The following is a 24,295-nucleotide window of genomic DNA, read 5'->3' as shown; positions in this document are numbered from 1 at the left end:
TAAAAAGATACAATATAACAAGGTTGTTGAAACTGGGAAGGAAGGAGACAGGGAAAGACAAGAATTATATAATCCAAGAATATAAATCCTCTTTTCTTCATTCCCCCTGCCGTTGAAGCAGTGAGCTGTGCTGTATATGTATTCAAAGTGAAGTATCAGGCTTAATTGGTTCGGGGTAGTAACTGCCTCAACAAGCAAGCTACTCCCACACTTGTTTACCCAGACTATGCAATTCAATCCTTGTTGGTAGTTGCCTGACTGTAAATCCTCTTGTCTTCATTCCCCCCTGCCATTGAAGCAGAGAGCTACACTGGATATGCATTGAAAGTGACATACCAGGCTTATTTGGTTTGGGGTGGTAACTGCTGGAACAAGCAAGCTACTCCGCTTATTTGCGAATGCAAATCCTTTTTCCCACATTTCCTCTTGCTGTTGAAGAATAGAACAATGTTGGAGTCGCATTAATCGTGTGTATGTTTATTGAATAAGGGTTTTAATCACCAGGTAGTAGCCGACATTCCCGTAAGCCACCCCCATGCCTCTTCTCTTCATTCACATCCTCAAGACTTTATGGATCCATAGTGTTTATCCCACGCCCCTTTTAAATCCTTCACAGTTTTGGTCTACTCCTTCCCCAGCCTCCTTTTCACTCTGTCTTTCACTCACTCCCTAATTTCCCTCACTCCCTAATTCCCCATTTACCCCTCTGCCCCTCTCTCATTCACTCATCAGCCCCAGCTCTTTCCCTGTTGTTCATCCCCCTCCCTGGCCTCCAGCCCCTTTCTTACGTCCTACCCTCTAGTCATCCTACCTATTTACTAAATTGTTTTTGGAGGGTGCAAATAACCATATGGACAAAAGTGAGCAGATTGATATTGCGTATTTGGATTTTCAGATGACATTTGACAAAGTCCCTCATGAGAGATTCCTCAGAAATTGAGAGACCATGGGATTGGAGGTAATGTCTTATTGTGGATTGGCAACTTGCTAAAAGATAGGAAATAGAGGGAAGGACTAATTAGTCAACTTTCCGAATTGAGAAGAGTTGTTAGTAGAATGCCCCAGGGGTCTGTGTTGGGACCTTTGGTATTTAGCATATTCATAAATGATCTTGTGAAAGGAACGATGAGTGAGGGGCACAGATTTGCAGATGACAGAAAATTGTTTCACGTCCTTACAACAGCAACAGATTGCTAAAAACTGCAGAAGGATGTTGTGAGAGTAAGAGTCTGGGCTTCTAAATGGCAGATGCAATTTAATGTGGACAAGTGTAAAGTAATACATGTAGGGAAAAATAATCCCAACTACAAGTTCACGTCTTGGGAGTAACCACCCAGGAAAAGGACCTCTGAATACCTTGAAATCTTCAGCTCAGTGCAGAGATGGTCAAAAAGGCAAATATGTTAGGAATTATTTGGAAACTGAGAATATCATAATGCCTTTGCAGAGATCCATGGTGCGACAGCACCTCGAGTTTTGTCTGCAGTTCTGGTCGCACCAGCTCAAAAAAACACATAGTGGACACACAGAGAAAGGCAACAAAAACTGATAAATGGGATGGAAAAGCTCCCTTATGGAGAAAGGCTAAACAGATTAAGGCTCTTTAGCTTGGAAAAGAAATGGCTAAGAGGGGGTAAGCTTGAAATTTATAAAATCATGAGTAGGTTGGAACGGGTAAACAAGGGAATGTTTATCGATCCTTTCAAGTAGCAATAGGACTAGCGGACACTCCATGAAATAATAGCCGGCATATTTTAAGCAATGAATGATCAATCTATGGAATTTGTTGCCGGAGGACATAGTCAAGGCAACTAACACAGTGGGATTCAAAAGAGGATTGGACAAGTTCCTGAATGAAAAGTCCATACACAGTTATTAACCAGGTAGACTTGGGAAAGCCAGCGCTTATCCCCAAGTGCGATACAAGAAATAAGTCAACTATTAGGGATCTGGCAGGTACTTGTGATCCAGACTGGCTACTGTTGGAGACAGAATGCTAGGCTCGATGGCCCTTGGTCTGACCCAACATGGCATTTATGTTCTATTGCTCTTACCCCGCTTTCACTGCCTCCCTAGCCTCATTTATCCAGTCTTTTCCTTTTCTCCCACACTGCTCAGCAGCACCCCTGTAAAATATACGTTGGATCCGGCAGATATTAACCAATTTTTATTTATGTACATCAGCACTCACCTAGGTGGCAGCTGCAAAGGCAGGAACGAGCATTCCATACAACTAAATAACCTTCTGCTGCATATACAACACCCCTTCCCCAAGGTAACATAATTGTCCAGTTGCAGGGGCCTCTCACAATTGCACCAAGGTCTCTGTAGGACCCAAGCTCACCTGGCTGTATAAAGGTTGTATGTCAGTCTCCATCCTTGATGAGCCAGGAGCATTGTCCTCACGTGCTGGTGGTTCTGTCAGAGTAAGCATGTCCAGAGCTAAAGAAGGAATTGGTGCCTCTGGGATGACAGTATGCTCAGCATTAAGAGCTTACATAGTCTTATGAGGCACTCCAATGTTTGAGGATGACCAACTGATCAGTGTGATGACTCCAGATCTGTCTGTCAGTGGTATGGATCTTTTATGACAGAGGCTCATTGTGGTCCAGTCCCTTAACCTCTAGTACATGGTTCTCACACCGTCCTCGGGACACACCTAGCCAGTCGGGTTTTCAGGATATTCACAATGAATAGACATGAGATAGATTTGCAAACAATGGAGGCAGGCAAGCAAATCTATCTCATGCCTATTCATTGTGAATATCCTGAAAATCTGACTGACTAGGGTGTCCCAAAGACTGGTTGAAAATCCTGGCTCTAGCAGGGTTTTGTAGTATAAACAAGCATACAGCAGGTGAGCCCAGGGAGGAGAACAGCTTGTTTCTGCTCAAGTTGTAATTTCACAGTGAGGGCAGGATTGAGATGGTCTAAGTATATCTGGGTGGAGTCCTATAAACAGATTTGCCAAATTGACCCTTGCAGCTGGACAAGGCAACATATGATGCAAGATGAGGACTTGGGCAAGCCTCGTAAGCCAATCTTCTTCAATGCTGTTCTTGAATGCATCCTTTGTTGACTGCAACATTTGCCTGGGGTCAGAGAGCGGCAATGGAGACAGCCGTGATGAGGTGCCTTTGTACAAAGTGATCAGATGTGAAAGCTGACCCCTGCTGACACCATAATGTTTGGTAGCCCAGGAGTTGCAAACAGCTGTTGAAGAGCTGTAATAGTTGCAATAGATGTTTGTGAGGATATTGAGATTACCTTGAGCAACCTCAAATAAGAATCTACCACACCAAGGAAGTTATTTTCTTGAAATGGACCTGCACAATCATTGTGAATTATTAATCAGTTTCTTTGTCACTGCTAAGGGAAAGAGGGGAGCTGTCTAGGTACCTGGCAGATACATCACATTCTTTGCCAACCCTTTTCTTGTCAGCAGCTATTTCTCCCATCCCCCAAGTCCCTGCTCTGCCTCGGAGTCCCAGCCTCTCCAATCTTGCAGTCCCCACTCCCTGACAAATCCCCATGCCCAGAGTCCCTTTCCACTCCCCCTGGCACCCTAATCTATCCCACCTAATTTGAGTCTCTGTGCTTTACTCCCAGCTGAGACCTGCGGACAGCGATTATGATACACCCCTTCCATAAACACCTCAGAGCCAGGTAGCAAGACTGCATGCCCCGGGTCAACTTGTGAACGCCACAAAGACCCTCGGCCGGTGTTCCCTATCACGAGAAAATGGCAATGTGCTCCATTAAACACCGGCGAGGCCACCTTCAAGAGGCTTTGAGTCTACGGGGCCCCGTGTGGCTCAAACATCCGCCCTTTGCACCGCGCGGAGAGGGGAGAGTGGGAGGGGCCGCGACTCTAACAGAAGACGTCTGAGCCGCGCGGGACTTCGTACACACAGAAGGCCCCCGCGGTTCAAACTGCGCATGCCTGAGGCGAGCACGTGGGGTTTCGGTAATGCGTGCACGTATGCCCTGGAATTAGTGCATTGCACGTTGGCTTTTCCCTTAGCCAGCTTTAACTCCGCACAAAAAAAAGGGTGCCCGTAAAATATCCGCGCAAAGTCTGCGAATACAAAAACTTTGCATCTGTAAAGGCTGCTATGAAAATTGGCCCCTATATAAAGTTGTATCGTGACCAGATTTATTTTCCTTTCATGGCACTAGATGTGAACCGAATAAACCAGTTTGAGGGCAGAAATGAGGCAATGTGAGTTTGCCAGCGTAACTTTCAGCTCCTATGCACAAAGGAGGTAGAGCAAAGATGGATCAGGTGGTGTTGACCTGCCATTTAGTTTTATATTTCTGTCCCAGGTTGCTTTGTCAGAGAGAGCACAAATAAAAAAAATAAATAAATAATGCCTAGAGGGCAAGTCTCACAAACCATAGTATAGTATGTGGACAATCAAAACGGGCATGGTATGAGCAAGCAGGGTGTCAGTAAAACACAAGGAGAACTGTAGAGTATGTGACCATCCAATAAAATGCAAAAAAACAACCATTCTTTTCCCGGCCAGCCCCTGCCCCTTTTGTAGACCCAACACTTGTGTACGTAGTGCGTTCTGATTTAAAATGCGCAGCACGCACAAGGCCTCATCACGCGCGTCAAACCCCGCTTTTTACATGCGTGGGCCTTTGAAAATCCACCCTTATGTCGGCTAAGCTGTAAATCTAAGACCGACAAGAAAAGCCACCTTATCAAGTATCCCAAAATCAACACCATGATCCGCTTATGAAACCAACCACTGTCCAGGTCTCTACTGTGAGTCCCTGCTTTCCAGGGAGGGAGGGAGGGAGGAAGGACGGCAGGCTATTTTACACAATTGCAAAAGCTTAGATAGCAAGTTGACAGAAAAAGTTATTCTTCTGCTGTCATGCAAGATAAAGCCCTGAAAATTTATTTTCTGCTTTTTCTCTTCTGCATTGTCTGTCTGATGAGTATGTCAGGCCCTGGCTATATCTGGAAGTTTAGTACCCTTACTGGATAAGCCAGCTCAATAGCTACCTTTTCATTTTCCTTTCTCTCTTTGACAGATTTAAGTCTTGGAAACTTTGCGCCAAGCCTTCCTCCCCCTTCTTGAAATGGGGACACTGCAAGAAAGCTCAGTCAATATTGCTTTTGTATTGGGCCGTCATTAGAATGAGCTTATCAGCACATTGGCAGCCACGCAGAACACACAGCAAGCTCGTCTGACAGCAAAATCAAAGATTCATTCCCTGGCCCTGCACAGCGAGCCAGCCATGTGGCCTTTCCCTCCTAGCTGGAATTGTCTCAAATTATTTCTCTGACAGAGCTGTAGATACTGCTTAGCCATGCGGCAGTGAGACGTGTCAGGAGTTTCCTGGGCTGGGGGGGGGGAGGGGGGGTGCACCGAAGAAGGAATGTTTCTCGGTTTTTAAATAATTTAAAAAATAACTTCACTTTCTGTAGCGTATACTTTGCCAACCTAAGAGGCAATAATCAAAAAAAAAACCCTGCTTCTGTGAATAGAATGGCATTTTACATGTGGAAAGGGCTTTATCAGTGCTCACTTGAACAGTAAAGTTTCAAACTGGCACATGTGTGCACGTGCATAGGCCCGCGCCCAGTGACGCAGCTATTTTGTAACTTGCGTATGTACGTGCACGCATGTTAGGAAAAAGCCTGGCCACGCGCACCTGTGCGCCAGATTTTAAGTGGTTGCGCAAATCCTGCTTCTACCATGTAAACTGGAGGATTTTAAAATGGGCACACGCCGAGGCTATTCCCAGTTTTACCAATTTGCTCCCAGTTCACCTGCTTAACAGACAGGTCCTCCAAAACCCCCTCGTTTAATATCTTTCACTGCCTAGTTTTTTGTTTTTTTTTAATCTGCCTAGTTTTTGTTTTTTTTTTAATAATTTACACATCATCCATAGCAGAAGTAAAGGTAAGAGGCAGGGGGCCGCGGTGCGCGCTGGAACACATATGTATTTACATGCACATCTCGGGTTGACGCCCCCAAATGCCTGTGCCCCGCCCACGCCCTGCTCCTTTCTGAAAACTTCCGAGAGGTGCGCCCTGCGGCATTTATGCGCGCATCTGGGCGGCTTTCAAAATCCGCTTGGCGCGCAGGAGCCTGACTTATGCGCCCTTCCCCCGACTGATGCTCGCACCGGGCTTTTAAAATTCACCTTTTAGTAACTTGAGTGGGAGGGGGCACTAACCATGGAGCAGACATGGTCCTTGATCTGCAGCTTGTTGCTTTTATCACTGGAAAGGCCATGTTTTCTCTCTTGGCAAAGTGTTTGGGCCCCAGGTACTCAAGGTCAAACCAAAATTTCCCAGCTAGCGTTTCTTCTGACAGGCAAACCCCTTGCGCATCCCTGCTGAAGCTCTGTCCACCGATTCCCCCCCCCCCGGGGCCCCAGACTTCATGGCGATGGTGGGGCTGAGACACGAGCTGGAGAGTGAGCAGCGCTGCCACTGCTGCAGTTTAATATGTTTGGGAGAAAAGCAAAATCAATAAAAACAGTAACATTATGTAATTACAAGAAAAACAACTGCACAGTTTTTGATAACATGGCACAAAATCTGAGGCACCAAGTGCACCTAATGCATTTATTTGACACTATAAAGCTTTTAAGTAGTTTGTAATAACTTTGGCAGTACTTGCATTCTTCTGTTGCCAATAAAGTGAGCCGACAGTAGAAGAGAAATGGAAAAGAGGAGAAAAGTTACCATTACTGTATCAGAGAATTCACAAATTAAACAGTAATACAGAGGAGGGGAGAACGGAGAGGAAGACTTTTTTTTTACTTCCTACCTTTTCATTAGTGTGTGAATATTCAGGTACTGCAGACATTTCCCTGTCCGCACAGGGCTCAGAAGCTAAAGGTTTTCTCCCATGTTGTGTCTCTAGGAAAAAGGGCTCTAAATTTGTACTTGAGGCAATGGAGGGTGACGGGATTTGAACTCCCAGCTTCTCTGGTTCTCAATCTGCTGCTCTAACCCTGAGGGTGAAGAAGTGGGGGGGGGGGAGGGGGGGGGAAGGGAGCCGCAAAGGAGGGTGGAGGGTGGAGAGAGGACAGGGAATGACTTGGGAGGACAGGAACGATGGAAGGGAGGAAAGAATCGTTGAAAGCAATCATCGTCAACAAACAATTCATGCAGGGACCTCTTCCTCCTGGTCCCCCTTTTTCAGCTCTCTCTTTGAGAGGTGCCTCAACCCCTTTAGCAAATTACTTTTTCTGTTTAGTAGTACACCAAATCAACAGAGCCATTTCCTTTCATCTTTCTGTAATTAGCTCCTTTAAAAAAAAACCAAAAACAAAAAAAATATAAAATAAAATCCTCATGTACCTTACGGTGGTTGTTTACAAGATCAGAATACAGATGTCACCAGACGGTTAACCTTCCACTGTGTTACTTGCAAGAGCTGGCTGGATACCCTAAGCGGAAAAGATGCCCGAGGCAAGAATGCCCCCCCTCCCCCCTCCCCCCATGTTCTATAAAAGTGTAGCCTTTAAAAGCCCAGAGCTAGCATTCCCAGCACAGCCACAAGGTGCATCAAAGAATGATTTTTCTCAGGTAATTAAATTATGAATGTTTATCAAAAGCTGCACGAACAGACAATAGCTAAGGGTTACTGCCTCCTCGAATGGTGCTACTGCTCACAAGTTTCAAACACGCTGATTCAACCAAGTAGTGTTTCTTTAATGTATTTGTAGATTGCAATATTATGGCCATCTCCATCAGTACCATCAGTTACTAAACGTATACCAAAGAGACAAAGGTGTCACTGGTGAGAGTGCAGGGTTAGGAGTGGCCAGTTGACCCATTCTAGCTTCTGAAACACTGATTTTTCTTTTTTTTTTTTAAACCACAGATTGATGTAACATCTTGGTTACAAGGTCAAGGGTCACACAAATAAATTACACGTGACAACTTAAGGTCAGAACTCCGGTCATTCTCTGCTTTGAGGCCTCCGCCTTCAAAAACACGGAGGACCTCCAAACACAACCAACAGGTTTCTAAAAGGCCTTTTGTTTCCTTAAAAAAAAAACAAAAAACAAACCCAAAATGCATACAAAACAGCCATCACTGTTAGTATTTGAACTACACAAAAGAAAATAATTTTCTGTTTTGGAAACAGGTTAAAATGTGACTGAAACCACAGAGTAACTTTACTAACAAGGGTCCCTACTGGCTGCATTCTAGTGGTTGTAATGCTGCACCTCAGAAGTACCCTCACCATCCTAATGCACCTGCATTTTTCCAAGTCTACCCTGTCCGTGTCCATTTCTTTATGTAATAGAGTTATGTTTTTTACACAGCAAGAATCTCATTTTAAGGAAACCAGGGATTTCTGGGGTTTTGCTTGCTTATAGAACTTAGAGTAAGTTTTCACTTCCTGTCACCTCAAATTAAGACATCTCAAGGCACAAATCAATGCGTATTGTGCGAGTGCTACATATTTATTGCATTATATTGCCACAGATGTGACCTGAGGCAGCTTAATTTCAGTGTTTCCTAAAGCAGAGTCATCATGTTCCATCAGGATAATTTGCATATATTAGCCTTATTCTTTGCAATGAGAATGAGTTTGCATGTCCGGTTTTGCCTTTTTCTCACAACTTGGAATTCTATAAACTATAGCCCTGAGTGCGGTCAGAGTTCCTGCCAATGTCTTTCTTTAGCGTAGGAGCAGCACACAAATTAAAAATGAATTTAATGGGCTGCCCAACGGGCGTCAACGCATCGCCTTAACCAAAAGACATTATTCTCACGGGCAGCACTGGGAATCCACTGGGAACAGTGATTTCCAGAAATGTAGCACTGTGTTAAATTGTGGTAGGCCTGCCATAAAATACTGTAACCAGGCTAAAATGTATATGTGCCTTTAGAAGCTTGTTACTGTCTTTTTTTTTTAACTTTATTATATAGAAGATGTTTGAATGCTAGCAGTTGAAAGAGATAGAGGGAGGTGCCAGCCTGCCACTGTATTGCCATGTGGCTTTGATTCCTTGAGCCAAGCTTCTCTACATGTGGCCAGTCAAGGCTGGTGATGCTATGGATGCAATGTTCATGGCCTGGGGGGGGGAGGGAAGGGAGGCTCAACCACTGCATAACAGCAACACCTAGTGGCCAGAATCAGGTAGGGTAGGTGGTTGAGGACTGTTGCTGAGATGACCTGGCAGGAAGGGATGAGAGTTTATGAAATGGATAAAAAAAAAAAAAAAGAACCCTGGATATGTATGAATGAAGGCTCATAGCATCGTGGCCTCCGCTGAGGCTGAGTCCAACTGAGCGGTAAACCAAAAAAGGATAGGGGAAAACTGTTGAGTCACAGAAATAACAACATTGAGGGTGATCTGAATACTTGCCCCACTAGAGACGCAATGCATTCTGTATGTGGAAGAGGCACAACTTTGCATGCCACAAAAATACCACGGGGATGTAGCCAGAACTGAATTTTAATTTTTTTCAGGAGGGGGTTCCCAAATTTTACATGGGTGATCACTGTGGCCAGCCCCCTTTTCCATTCCTTATCCCATCCTATGTGACTACAAAATCCTTTTCATTTCCGGCAGCACTCTGTAGCTCCTGTCTCTGCGGTTTCTCTCCCTCTGTGGTTAATGCAGCTGCCTTATAAAAGGGACAATTTCTCAGGCAATAATATAAATAGACATCCAGCCTTCCACCCAGCTCAGGCATTCCTGAACTTGTAAGGGGCTTAAAGGAGGCGGGATAGCTCCCTGGCAAAAGTAAACAGAAAGATTTTACAAGTCTGTCCCCAGGGCAGTGGTGCTTCCCATTCAAGTTATCCCCCTTAAAGGCCCAGGGGATCATGGACTGCCAATAATTCCAGTGTTTCAAGACCCTCTAACCCCTGCACCTTTAAAGGAGCTGACTCAGATGGGACATGATCCTGCTACTAGAGATGGGGGACTGAGCCAAAAGTGAGGTGGCAGAGGCCGTCCATGGCTACGACTCTGGAATACCATCTTTTTTCTACATCTTATTCCATCATCTCCATCATCTACTCTCTCAGTTTTGGTTTTCAGCCACTTTCTGGGCCAAATTCAAAATTCTGGACTTCACTTTCCAAGGCGCAGACTTTTCCACATAGCTCTGCTGATTTCTTCCAAGCACATGACAATGCAGCGTTCTGGCTAGATCTATCTCGTAGCACCTTCCTTCCCTTCCTCTCTCATCTTGATCCTTTGCAATATCATATCCACCACCTGAATCAGCCTCCTACACACGCTGTATCAATATGTCTGCAACTTCCTGTCCACTGCTTCTCTTAGACTATCAGCTACTTGGACCAGGAATTCTTACAACCTTCCATCTCTCTTTGTTGCATCCTGACCTTCCTACTCTTCCCACATCCTGCGCTGGAAGCCACTTAACTTGTTTTTTCATGCCATGGTAAACTGTGACAGATTCTATACTTTTAGCAGCCAGGGAGGCTGCTCCCATAGAAGGAGCAACAAGTAAATTCCCAGGGCTTCAGAGTAAGAGAGGATCCAAGATGGGAACTCATCTGAGGGAGGCAAAGAGCATTGGGAGTTGGTGTCCTAGAGAGAGAGTGGGCCGAGGTTCTAAACCACGCCCTAGAAGGATGAGAAAAAGGAAAGAGAGGAAAGAGGATGCTGCTGGGAGATGTAGTCCTGAGCCTCTGAGAGCCTTTCCCCAGCCAGATGCAGGTCAGAGTGAAGGAGGGAGAGACTGGAAGCCAGAGTACAAGTGAGGGGAAAACCCTTCCTTGGGTGAAAAACTACCGGAGGTGACCCGTAAGGAGAGAATGTTTGAGAAATCTAGCTATCTGCTCAGAGAGAGCTAGAGAATTTGTTTTCTTTTGCCCAGTTTACTTGTATGTAGTCATACTGTTAGAAATGCTCGCTACATTTTTTTGTCAAAATACTAATTTCAATAAAAACAAAGCTTGGAAGAAATTCTTGCTAAATAAAACCATCCCTGCTGGGAAAGTGAAAGTTGTGTGAGGGCGTTCAAGATTATTCCTGGAGCCCAGGCAGCTGTGAAGAGCACGGCAGTGTGGAACCTTCCTATCAGCTTTAGGAGTTTCATCTGAAATGTTATCACAAGTCCCTCTTTTGTAAGTTGTTGACTTCTTGCACTGTTCACCAGTCACACTTTACAAAAATGTCCAGCACTGTCCTGAAGCACACCAAGCTTAATGCAAAACTCATGAAACATCCTAAGTTCTCTACCAATAATGCACATCTACGCTGCGCATAATTGAACATCAGTGACATTCATACAATATATGCCAAAATCTTGAATGAAGAAAGGACTTCAAAAGACAGGACTTCAAAAGACTTCAGTTAAATGGGAATAAAAAAAGAAAAAGCTCGTAACTTTTGCAACTCATTCTTGTGACCCGTAAACCTTCAATTATTTATTTATTTTAAATTTTTTAATATACTAAATATCAATCAAGGCGGTTTACAATTAAAACATAAAAGATGCATAATATACATAAAAATATAATTAAATACATAAAAATATATAATTAAAATACAACAAACATAAAAGCACCTACAATCATAAAAACAATACAAAATATGTTAATCGGGACTACAGACTAGATTTAGGTTTCCTTAATTAAATCTTTAAAAGCCTGCTGAAATTATTTTGTATCAGGTAAAAGCCTTAATGTTTCAGGCATGGAGTTCCATAAGATAGGTCCCTCTACAGAAATTGATCTGTCCTTCAATTCGCCCAGGTGTGTTTGTTGAATGGTGGGTGCATCCAAGAGTCCTTTGTTCTGTGAACGTAGATTATGTTGTGAGGTATGTACATATAATCTTGTATCTAGCCAGGAAGATTCATTATTTAAAATATTATGAATTATTGTAAGGACTTTATATTGAATTCTGTAATGCATAGGTAACCAATGTAATTCAGCCAATACCAGCATCATATGGTCATACTTCTGCTTCCCTGTAAGGACTCTCGCAGCCGGGTTCTTCAGTAACTGGAGAGGTCCGACTGTATTAGAAGGAACTCCTAAAAGTAACGAATTGCATTAATCTAAGCCTGCAAAAATCATGCCCCTAGATTCATCATTCTGCTATAAATATAGTGGAATGATCGCCCATGGCCAAAAAAAGGGGCGAGGGGGTGAAAGTGTGCAGCCGACGTATCGCATGCCACGGTTGCGGCCACGCTGAACACTTTCGCCCCCGTGGCGCCAGTAGAAAAGCTGTAGTTATTTCCGGCGCTGCTGCCGGCCCCTCATTATTCAAAACCGCACCCAAACTCCTCCCTTTTTTATTTTAATTTCAAATTTAAATATTCAAAGCGCAATGCGGTAATTACTGCGTTCATTACCGTGGTGATGCACGAGATAAGGCCCTATTGCGATTTGATGGATGACCCCCAGGGTTTGCAAAATCTCAAGAAAAAGTTTCAGCCTTCTCAGAATTCTAAGTTTATAGTATCCAGTCTTAACTAAATTGCAGACAATTAGCCAAACCTTTGACCATGAAGCACTTAAGACCAGTTGCCTTTGCCTGCAAATGGAACAAAAGCACCCGTTGATGCCCTTTGGTACTGTCAGCTACCATGACCCAACAGAATAATAAAATATCTGATCGTGTAACTGGGATTCACTCAAAAGCATTCGTATTGACTTTGTAGATGTCACATGGCTGAAAAGGCAGGTTATTAATCTCCCCCATCAAAGCTCCAGTCCAATCACCCAAGGAGCATTAATTGCACATTCAAACATAGCCGTCTCTCTTTTCTTCTTTAAGAAAAGCAGTTGTAAAGACTGCGGTTTATTAATTGATCTGGGCTTTGGTGAGACAGAGCGCAGGCAGCATCTGCTTTCTGCGAGCAGCACGCTTTTGCTGGGTGCCCAGTGCTTTTGAGAAGCCGAGCGTGTGGGACGATGCCCGCTTCAGAGGTAATTAAAATATAGGCAAAAGATTGAACTTATGATTATTTCCTTTCTGTGTCATCTTAGTGAAAAGGCAGATAAGAGAAGGGTTTTGTTTATCCAGTCCTAGGAGCTTAGGATGTTGGAATGAAGTATGCTGCATGGCAATATTGTTTTAATAGTTAATTTACACTAATGAAGTTACCGCTGGGTTACAGGAGGGCTCTGAAATTCCAAAAGGCAGAAATCAATGTGCTGGGGAAACTGGAATATAATATTCTCTAATAGTATTATTTGGTTTCCTCCTTTTAGTTGTTGATTTCTATCTCAGTATCAATATTTTCAACACAATGAATGGTATAGCCCAGTGATGGCCAACTCTAGTATTTAAGACCGCAGACAGGCCTGGGTTTTAGGATATTCACAATGAATATTCATGAGATAGTCCGTGCATGCAAATGTGTATCATGCATATTCATTGTGGATATCCTGAAAACCAGGCCTGTTTATGGCTCTTGAGGGTCACAGTTGGCCATCCCTGGATTAACCTAATACCAATGAGCCCACACTCCTAGTGCTCCAAGACCAAATGCCTGGAAGCCATGTGGTGGTTATGAAAGGCTTCAGTGACAGGTCCACTATGACTGAGAACACGACCATTGTTACGGCTTTCAAATCTAATAGACCAATGGTTCCCAAACCTGTCCTGGGGGACTTGCAGCCAGTCGGGTTTTCAGGATATCCACAACGAGCATGCATGAGGAAAATGTGCATGCACATTCATTGTGGATATCCTGAAAACTCAACAGGCTGGAGGAGATCTCCCAGGACAGGTTTAGGAATCACCGTAACAGACTAAATCACAAAACTCCGAGAAAAGGTTGTCACACGTCTGCAAGCAGGGAAAATATTGATGGTGTTTGAAAAACAGTGTGACGCGCCCAGGGAGAAACGGTGTGAATTCCATGAAAGATGGTATAAATAAACATCACGGAAAATGGTGCAAATGAGAAAGAAAGAGCATACGAGTTTAGGAAAAAACAGTGAGCACGTTCACAGCAGGAAGTAAGACACAGCTAGGCAAGAGCTTTCTAAAAAACATCAGTGAATGCCCTTTCTCCCCCGGGCCTAACTGTGAACATCCATGGTAGCTTTGAGGATATTCTTCAATAGCTCGCGTTGTTACCAGGAATGCGTGCGCTTTAGCATTTGTGCATCTTGCAATTAATTTTCAAAGGATAAGCACCCAGGTAGCGATTCTCAGGGGGATGGTTTTCAACCAGGCCCATCTACCTGGACAAATGCCTCTGCATGCAAGATATATGCACAGATCTGACTGGGAAAACGGCAGAGGCGCCCTAATTTGCAAGAGAAATGTTATTCTTTTAGAGGGATAATTCTCAAACGGCCAGCAAAGCAGTAAAGCCCGTGTGTGCATTGTTCGCACGGACTTCAGCGAGAATTACTCGGCTGGGTGCACGCACACGTTCACTTGCATAAGGTCACGCCACCTCTTTGGAGAGCGTGACTCATGCGTTTTTTTTTTTAATTCAAAAAAATAATGCGTGGAAAGGCCTCGCTCCGCCCCTTCCCCAAACGCCTCTTCTCGGCACATGGGCCACACCCATGTGCTTACTGCACTGAGACTGGCTCAGTTTTAGAACAGCCACTTACCTCTCATAAAAACGGGTTTTAAGCGTGTAAACTGGCTTTGAAATCACCCTCTTTCTATGTTATATTTTACCTCAAGGAGGGTCATTTTCAGCAGCCTGTGCATGGCTGACGTCTGCAGGTTCAAAGACCCGAGGGTAAGTCCGCTGTGAGAATTTCCCCGTGGTGACGACAGTGCGTACACGCGCCTGCTCACGAGCGGGCGTAACTTCCTGCATGTCCAGCTACCCGCGTGCTTTCAAAAGCCGAAAGTAATGCATGCAAATGCTTTTTCGCCGCCCGCAACTCCAGCCCCTGGAATGCCTGGACCGGGAGTGCGAGGAAAAGTACACACGTAATCGAGTTACGAGCACACTTTCCCCTGCAGAACTCCCCCCCGGATAATTAAAAAAGCAAAACGATTTAACACTCATAAACCAGGTGATTATGCACGCGAATCCTTTGAAAAATTCTCTGCAAATTAATAGATCCCTGAAGGGGGAGGGGTCCTCTGTAGGAAACCACGAGAATTAAAGGGCGGTATGAGATTGGGCAGAGAGCGTGTCCGGGTTCAGGTGCCCTGGAAGAGGGTCACCTGCTTCGGATGACCCCTACTGCATGCGCGGACTTGCATATTTGATTTTCCCTAATATAATCCGGCCTACATACAATGGGAGTAAAACCACGTCTAGAGCTGCAAAAAAATGGAGCAAAGTCCATGATGGTGACCCTACTACAAAAAAGAAAAGTTTGTCTTTTTTTTCTCCTCAAGAACTAATCACTTCACACACTGACCTCCAGTAACTGTTTTTGGGAGCTTTACCCTAGAGCAAACCCATGCTCATCCCAAGAGTCAACATTTGAGTTTTGTCGGCAGCTTTACCAATGGACCAAGGGGCAAGGTTTATAATTACAAGTGAAGTCACGGCTACATGAGCCTGAAAAAAAAAGTAATCTCGCATTGATGACAGAAGCTAGAAAAAGAAGAATACAAAAGGACTGAGAATAATTGGAGGCTTCCAGCTGCTGAAGATAAATCACAGGAACAGACATTAAGGTTTTTGACTGCTTGGTCCCTACTGCTTTGGAATACTTTTACCCTCCTATAAACAACATGTGCTTTAAATTTTCAGGTGCTGTAACGATGCAGACTGCTAATCAATAGCGTCTTGTTAAAATCCTGAAAGGAAGGCCATTAAAAGTGATCTCATTCTAACTAAGCTATTCCCCTCATCGCCCTGGAGAGAAAAGTTCATAAAGAGCTCATCTTGGCGAAAAGCACTCCGCAGGGTTGGCCTGAACCGTTCTCCTGCCTTTTATATCCAGAGCCCCGCCGAAGTGGCATCTGTAAACTGAAGCTAATCAGATGATCGCACGGTGAAAACAATGACCTTCAGTTTTAGGCCCGCATGAGCGAGTTCTACTGTAGCCATCTTTTTGGTAGCTTCCACGGGCTTCAGGCCAATGAGGACTGAAGATTCTTCCGCCCTCCTATAGTAAAGTAGTTCCTTGTCACAGTCTATGCTTATAACCATCACCAGCTGATGAAAAGTTAAGCGCGCCTACCGTCTGCCTCTTATTGTCAGGTTCTCGGCCTGATTTTGTTGAAACCCCAGTCTCTTTCTAAACCTAAACTTATTCAGCTGCAGGGATAGCAACTCAAGTAGGCAGGTTGACATCAGCACAGGTTTTCAACAACTCAAATGCAAGCACTCCTTGGGGGTTCCAGTTATCTGCTGCTTGAGTGTGAAATTTGCATTAATGTACCCTCAAAATGGGGACATAACACCCAAGGTCCCCAGCACCGAAACTCACACGCACACAATGAAATTACAAACAAGACAAAAACAATAAAATAATACAGAAACTGAACTATAGTCATACTGCATTAAAAGAGGAATAAAGGAATGCTGGGCAATCTAGATGTGATATTTTTGTCTCTTAAGAACATAAGAATGTAAGAAATTGCCACACTGGGTCAGACCAAGGATCCATCAAGCCCAGCATCCTGTTTCCAACAGTGGCAAATCTAGGCCACAAATACCTGGTAGGATCCCAAACATTAAATGGATCCCATGCTGGCAACAAGCAGTGGCTATTCCCTATGATTAATATCAGTTCGTCTTCTTTCTAAGTTAACTTTTGGCAAGCAATGATGTCTCTGCTTCTAATTATTTCCAACTGGCATGACATTAGCTTTAAAACTTCGAACTTACCTTGTGATCCAGATCTCGCTGCTATCATGCCAGTTGAAAATAATTAGAAGCACTGTCTTTATTGCATCCTGAATCCCGAACATTATCTTTTGCTGCTTGCTCTCTCTTCTACAGTCTTCCCAAGCCTTCATCCTCATGGTCTGTGCAGGAGCAGCAGCCAGGGCGGCCTGCAGGAAAATATTAGCCCAGGGGATTATTTTTTTTCAAAACCGGTCTATGGGGTATCTGAGGCACTCATACACTTTCCCTGCAGCTTATGTGTCAACAGCTGCCAAAAGCACACCACGTCAACCCCAGAAGCCGGCAGAATTGAGCCAAAATGTCTCCAAAATAAACTTCATCTTTCAGAAATAACTAAGAAGTTGAGCACATTCTAGACCAGGGGTGAGCAGAGCTGCAGCCCCCACTTCATCCATGCAAATTGTTTGGGCCCCTACAAGGATATATCTTGGATTCCCGGTCTGGCTCTTGAACCAATTGCAAGTAATGACACTGCCAGCCAGTGTCAGACACACACATGCTCAGTCACAACCAGATTATTAAATTGCAGAAACTTCATTGGTACATACACACAAAGACACACACTCTCTCTCAGACACAAAGGCACACCTACACACAGAGTGTGGGTCTATGTCTGGGTCAGAGAGAAAGATACCCACACACATGCTCTCTCTCACAGGTAAAGTGTGACTGGGTGTGTGTCTCTCTCTCTGTCTCTCTGACACAGAAACACAAACACACTCTCTGACATGTTGCTGCCTCTGTACTCACTCGCACCCCGATTTTAAAAAGGTCGCACATTCAGATTTTGGGGGTTAGTCAGGGATAGGAGTCATGCACAAACTTTCTCCCCTGCCTCATATACTTTATACACACACTCTAACATTCATGTTCATTCTTCCACAAACTCCCTTCTATTTTCTCTCACATGCATCCTGGCTGGCTCACAAACTCTGGCTCACACACATGTTCACTGCCTCGCTCTTGCTCATACACATGCTCACTCGTTAAATAGTCCTTTTGCTCACACATATGCTCATTGGCATGCTCGTTCTCTCTCACTCACACATATGCCCTAGAAAGCAAAGCAAACCTGACTTATGCAGTGCAACAATGGAAAAACAGAAACATCATCATTCTTCATAAAACATTAAGCAATAAAGTCAAGAGATATAAAACATCATTCATAATATTAAAACCATACTAATAAAAAGAATAAATATGTCAAGCAGGCAACAGCCAATAAACATCCAATAATTAAAATGGCTCAAATGTTTTCTAATATTTCCCAAACACCAAATATTTCAAACAGCAGACACAAGAAATAATATCCAAAATTTTAAAATAGGATTAAAAATCTCCAGCCCGCCATACCTGGGATCTTTTGATTTCCAGTCACCCGATGATTGTGTGGAGTGTGGGAGGGGGCCTCACAATCTTTAACGTCTCTTCCCCCACCTCACACTCACTCGCATATGCTGTCACACACACACAGGCTCTCTCGCTCTCTTATACATACAGAATCTCTCATACATACACAGTCTCTCTTGCTCTCTCATATACACACAGGCTCTCACACACACATGCAGGCTCTGTCACTCTCATACACACACAAGCTTTGACATACACATGCAGGCTTTCATGCAGGCTGTCTCACACATGCACGCAGGCTCTCTCTCACATACGCACCCAGGTGGTCTCTCTCTCTCACATACACATTGGGGGGGGGGGGGAGCGCCGCATGGTCTTGCAGGCTCTCTTCAGGCCATGGCAAGATGGGCTCTGCCGCGGCCCCATAGGCCTCTCTTCAAACGGCTGCAGCATGTACTCTGCCAGCGCATGTGTGCGGCTTGTTCAGCTCTGCTGCAGCCCCGCCCCCCGGCCTCTCTTTGGGCCACAGCAGCCCCTCCCTTTTACTTTGGCTGGGATTCAAGCTTTACAATAAAAAAAAAACACGGATGGGAGTGACCGGCCCACTGGGGGATGCCCCCTGGCAGCAGCCATCTTGAGGGTGGTATGTGTAGGTCTGCATCCAACTTCTAGAAGTAGCCATCTTGAGTGTGGCATATCCAGCCCCCAACTGCTTAAAGAAGCCTTAACACACAAAACACAACTGTGCGGTTTTAAGTGATATTTTTTAAGTGCCTTCAGCACTTTCCACAGTTTCCTATTCTTGGATCCCATAGCGTTCCAGCACGGAGATGGGAACGTTCTCTTGGAAGACTGGAAAATGTGTTTCTTATGCTGAGAGGAAATGATGGCCTCTGTCAAAAGTAATGTGCATCAGATTTTCAAAACCCTACCAGACAGCAGAATTGAAAAAGACTAAGATAAAGCAAAAGCAGCCTTATAAGAACATAAGACTTTCTGACAAGCGAGCCACAGGAGGGCGAAAACATGGATGATTACAGTGTTGTCCACCTACCTCAACAGAGGCAAGCGTGCATGTTAGTTTTTCTCATGAAATCCCGATCGATATGCGAGCCCCGAGGACTGGAGTCGGATAGCCCTGCATGCACCCCTTTAGATGATGACTTTCCAGGGCATGCCATTCAGCTTGGCAGAATAAAATTGTGGGGTTTTTTTTTAAATAAATAATGGAATCTAAATTTCCCGTTCATCATCTGGGTCTGAAGGAAGCCTACTTCTGGGGACATGATGTTTGTTCCAGTTTGTCACTTCTAGTCATTTTCTGTGGATGGTAAACATAGGGGTGGTAATTTTCAGAGCTGTTTCCATGAGTAAAAACAGCGTATTGCCTGTTGAAATGCATCGCTGTACAATTACTCATGCAATAGGCGGGTAAACGTATGTGCGTATATCCTGTTCATGTGTTAGTTCACTGGAATTAAGTGGAGGAATTCCTGAAGGCGGAGCTGGGGAAACGTTTGGACATACGTGCAAACGTATCAGATTTTCCTAAGTAGTTGCGAAATTTTTTTCAATAACGTTTCCTGCGCACCAGTCAGCAAGCGCTATTGCAAGCAGGTAGTTTTGGTGACATAATTTTCAGAGCGAATATGCATGAGTACGTTGTCTTTGAAATTGAGTGTAACTTAAGCGTGCATTTGCCGACTTGCGTGGGCTTTTACCCCATAAAAAAAAAAAAGAAAAGAAAAAAGTTTTTGGAGAAGAGGAAAGCTGTAGTGTTCAGATGAAATCCTGCCACAGTATCCTGGCTTCAGCGAGGCCTTTATTGCCAGGATAGCCAACGTGATCCATCTTGGGTTTCGGGGAAGGGGGAGGGTGAGAGGTAGCTGACTCTTAGATGGTTTTCTGTAACTGAGCAAGCAAGGCGAATAAAGGGCTGTGCTTATTTATTTATTTATTTTATTTAATTTAAAGGTTTTTATAACCGTTTGCACATCGTATCGGTTTACATGGAACAGTTTAGTTAAATAATAACGAGTAACAGTTACATGGAACAATTTGGTTGCATAACATGATAAGAAAAGGTACATAACTATTAGTAAAGAAGTAACTATAACCATAGTAATAACTATTAACTTGTAACTTTGGACATTGTGCTAAATAAGCGTGCACTGAAAGGTTGTCTGCTGCCTGGATCTGTGTGTGAAATCTGCATTATGCACTCTCAAAGCAGGGGCAATGCAGTGGTGTGTCTAGTTCTCAGCAGGCAGATGTTGACACCATTTTTTTTATTAAATTGCCATTGCATCTGGCACTGATTGGAACCCTCACTGGAAGCCTGAACACAGATGCCAGGAAGAATTATCTCTGGATGCGTCCTCCGGTGACCGAATTGATTGACAGGGAGTTTTTTTTATTTTTAATTTTACTGCTAACTCCCTAGCCTATGAAGTGCTGCTTTTCTTGCCTGTTATATGTACCACAGTTTATTCATTTCAGTTTTAATAGTTGGAATTTCTAGATCCCAGTGGTGGATCTCAAGGGTTATGTGGGTGTGTGTGTGTGTCCCCAACACATACAATCAAGTTTCAGCATTTTCTTACGCCATTTCCATTTACAAACATCTCCTTGTAGGGAGGGCTGGTGGAAGCGCTAGGCGGCTGCCTAGAGCGCCCCTGGTCTGTGGGGGAGGTGACTGCATGGCTTCTCCTACTCCCACGCGGGGGGGGGGAAGAAAGGGAGGCCATGCGGTCGAGGTTGGAAGTAGGATGAGGCAGCATTGGCCTGAGCTTGCACGGCCGTCAAACACAGGAACAGTGCGGCTGCCACACCCCCCTCCCCCCCCAGCAGATGCAGGAAGCGGAGCAGCATCTGCTCCCACAGCCTCAAGAAATGAAGAGTCTCATCTGCTGCGAGGGCTGAAGGATGAGGCTGCCACTGGACCTGTGTTTCTGATGGGGAAGAATTGAGTGCGAGCATGTCTGTGTGTGCGTATGCATGTGTGTGTGTGTGTGTGTCTGTGAGAGAGCATGTCATGTCACATCCGACACCATTCATGAGCACTAAATCGGGCAAAAAAAACCATTATTTTTCAAACAAATGTAAAAATTATACTCCCTCTAACCAGAATTATGACTTAAGTTCAAAATACACCAACAAGCTAAAACTTGACTATCAACAGTCAAATGGAGTTCTATGGTGTGATAATCCAGGTCTGGCCCCTGGGATTCACTTGAGTCCCAATCTATTAGCTTAGTGCATCTGAAGGAGCGATGCACATAAACTAATGATTTGCCACAGCGCTCTGCATGGTATCCTGTGACATATTTGTGTTCACTGCTCCGTATCGCAGCAAGCCTGTCCTGAAACATCATGCCAAGCTTCCCGCTAATGCGAGCCTCTGCAAGCCGGATTGGTAATGGAATCATTGCATGGAAATGCACGTACTGTAACAAGAAACTAAACCGCACTGCTGACAACAAATGACCACATTCATCCTGCCACCAGTTCTAATTCTCATTCCTTGCCAACTCTTTTAATGGATCCTTTTTAATTAACTGTTGTTTGAGATTTCCACTATGCAGTTAATTAAGTTTTGTTTAAGCCAGTACTGAGTGTCCCCCAATGTCTATTACAGTTGGCACTTCATGCTTTGTACGCACACAGCCAATGATCTATATAAATACATAATCAATGGGCCACAAATCTGCCACCCCCAGGCCAGAGTTAGAAGGTATCTGCTATTTCCAGAGTTCAGAAGAGAGAAACCAAGGAAGGGGTGTGAAAGCCGTACATTTGCTTGGGTTTCCTAGCACTTTTCAAGGTTACCCAATCGAACGCGCCCTCACCGTTAAGTTTCAGTCGTTCTGAATAGGATACCGGATGAGCCCATGCTGGACCCCTGCCAAGTTTGGATCTGATCAGTGCATGTTGGGTGAAGTTGCTGCGCCTCTGGATGGTCAGACAGATGGAACCAACCCTTAAGCGTTTTCTGCACCAGATGAAAAGCAGAAATAAGAAGGATCGCAGTGGCCTAATCAACTCGCTCCTTTATTTTGGAAGGCCTTTCAAACGCTGTTGGAGGTCGAGTAGGTTAAAAAAAGAATCCTTATAAAATATTCAAGGGATGTAGGTTGGGTTCTTCTTCAACAAAAGGTGAAGAATGCATCCGAGCAGTTTCCAAGCTCAGCAAAGAGCTGATTTAGAAAAAACGTGTTGACGCCATCCCTTTTCACATCAAGACAAAATAAGACGGCTCTGAATCTTTGTATTTTAACACATCTTTAGAGCTGTGTTTCTTAATGAGCCTTCTAAAGGGGAACTCCAATGGAGGGGCTGAAATAAAAAAAGGACAATGCAATCTTTTTATTTCCCTTTTAGTGCTTTAAATCAAAGCACATTTAATAATTTCAGAACCTCAAAGGGAACGTGGCCGTATACATCTGACTGAATACAGAGCATTTAAAGTCTGCTGCTTATGTAAGAATGTATTATTTGCTACCTGTTTCATTTATTATTATTATTATTATTAGTTTGGCCTGTTCCTACTTTATCCTTTTTATTATAGCTTAGCTGGAAACAGTGCAGGGATCCTGGTTCCATGAGCCTTTATTTGGAACCATCTGGGGAAGTTTATGTCCCCTATTTTAATAAATTCCCCCCTCCCGCCGTTCACAGTCTGGCCATCGCAGCGATGGTCCTGAGGTCGGGAACCGTGCACCAGGGCTCCATCAGGGATCCTGCCATGGACTCTAATTCCAGCCTGCTGGGGGTCGCTCTTGGCAATGAACATGACTCCTTCTCTTGCCAGGGGCAGATCCAGGGGGGGCTGAAGGCCAGGCTCTGGTTTCAAACCCTGCGATGCAGGAGATCAGTGCAGCCAGCCAGCCCATGAGCTTAGAAAACGCTGTCGGTGCTGGTCTGGCACAGCTACAGGAAAGGAGGAGACTAAGGGTCTTAGGAGGAAGAAGAAAACCCGCCTAATTGGTTTTGCATTGCAAGAGTTCGCTTTTTTCCTGTTTGTTCTTTTGCCTAGAAGATCAAACGCGAGGCTCGCTATTTCTAATCCCTGTTCTGGCAGGGACAGTTGTCACGGTGGCACAGCAGCACCCATGCCCATGTTTAGCTGGTAGGATGACTAGTGGCACATCCACCAGGTTTTCTGTGACATCTTCCCCCAGTAAAGTCTCGAAAACGTGGTGGCATGATAACTGTTGGTAGGTAAGGCTCCACCCAGCTGCCTGCCCCACTGCCCCTTGCGTACTGTGCAATTGTGGACCCCTAATTCCATCTCTAGTCAGCTCCCTCCCTGCCTTTTCCACCGCTCTCTGCACCTGTCCCAAGCAGGCTTGATTATTTATTTATTTATTTATAGTCATCTGATATCCCGCCTCTTCCTACGGATCACAAAACAAGTGTCTTGGTTATTGCTGCATCTGATGAATAGAACGTCCAATGATGTGTGCGTGATAGGCACAAAGAGACCTTAGGTGGCAGCAGGAGGCGGAGAGAAGACCACAGATTCAGTAAGACCTGTGACAATAAGGGATGCACATGTGGAAGGAATAGGTGGGCCAAGTGGGCTTTATCTGCCTTCCCAATGTCTTAATGGTGCTGGCTATTTTTGGAAAAATTTTCAGCCATGACCTAGCCGCCTGGATATGGCTGAAAATGTACTTAAGGTAATTTGAGCCGGCTAAAAGTAGCCACCTGTCTGGCCACTGAGCAGCTTACTGGAAATGTGACCTCTCCACCACCCAGCCCCCGATCCTTCAGAAACTGCAGCACTGACAGCTCGCAATCCTATTTATTTTATTTAATAAATTTATGTACCTCCCCTCAGCCCTGATCCTTCAGAAACTGCACCCCTGCCAAGCCCACAATCTTCCCACTCCCCAGGCCTCGATCCTTTCCAATCTTCTCACTCCCCGGATCCTTCAGAAACTGCATCCCTTGCAGCCTGTGATTGTTCCCGTCCCACCTGTTGAGTTCTGATGCATGAAATGGCAGCAGGAGGGGTGGAGGAGTGGAAGGGGGAGATACTGGAGGATGTGCAGGGGATGCGGCATTTGAAGAATCAGAGCTATGGGGGCGGTTGGATAACTGATCAGGACTTAAACGGACAACTGGCACAGCACTGGGGGGTGCTGGGCTGGGAGGGAGCTGAGAGCTCTGGGG

Source organism: Rhinatrema bivittatum, chromosome 11, assembly GCF_901001135.1.
Source record: "Rhinatrema bivittatum chromosome 11, aRhiBiv1.1, whole genome shotgun sequence".
Lineage (NCBI taxonomy): Eukaryota > Metazoa > Chordata > Amphibia > Gymnophiona > Rhinatrematidae > Rhinatrema > Rhinatrema bivittatum.
This window is presented reverse-complemented; position numbering follows the sequence as displayed.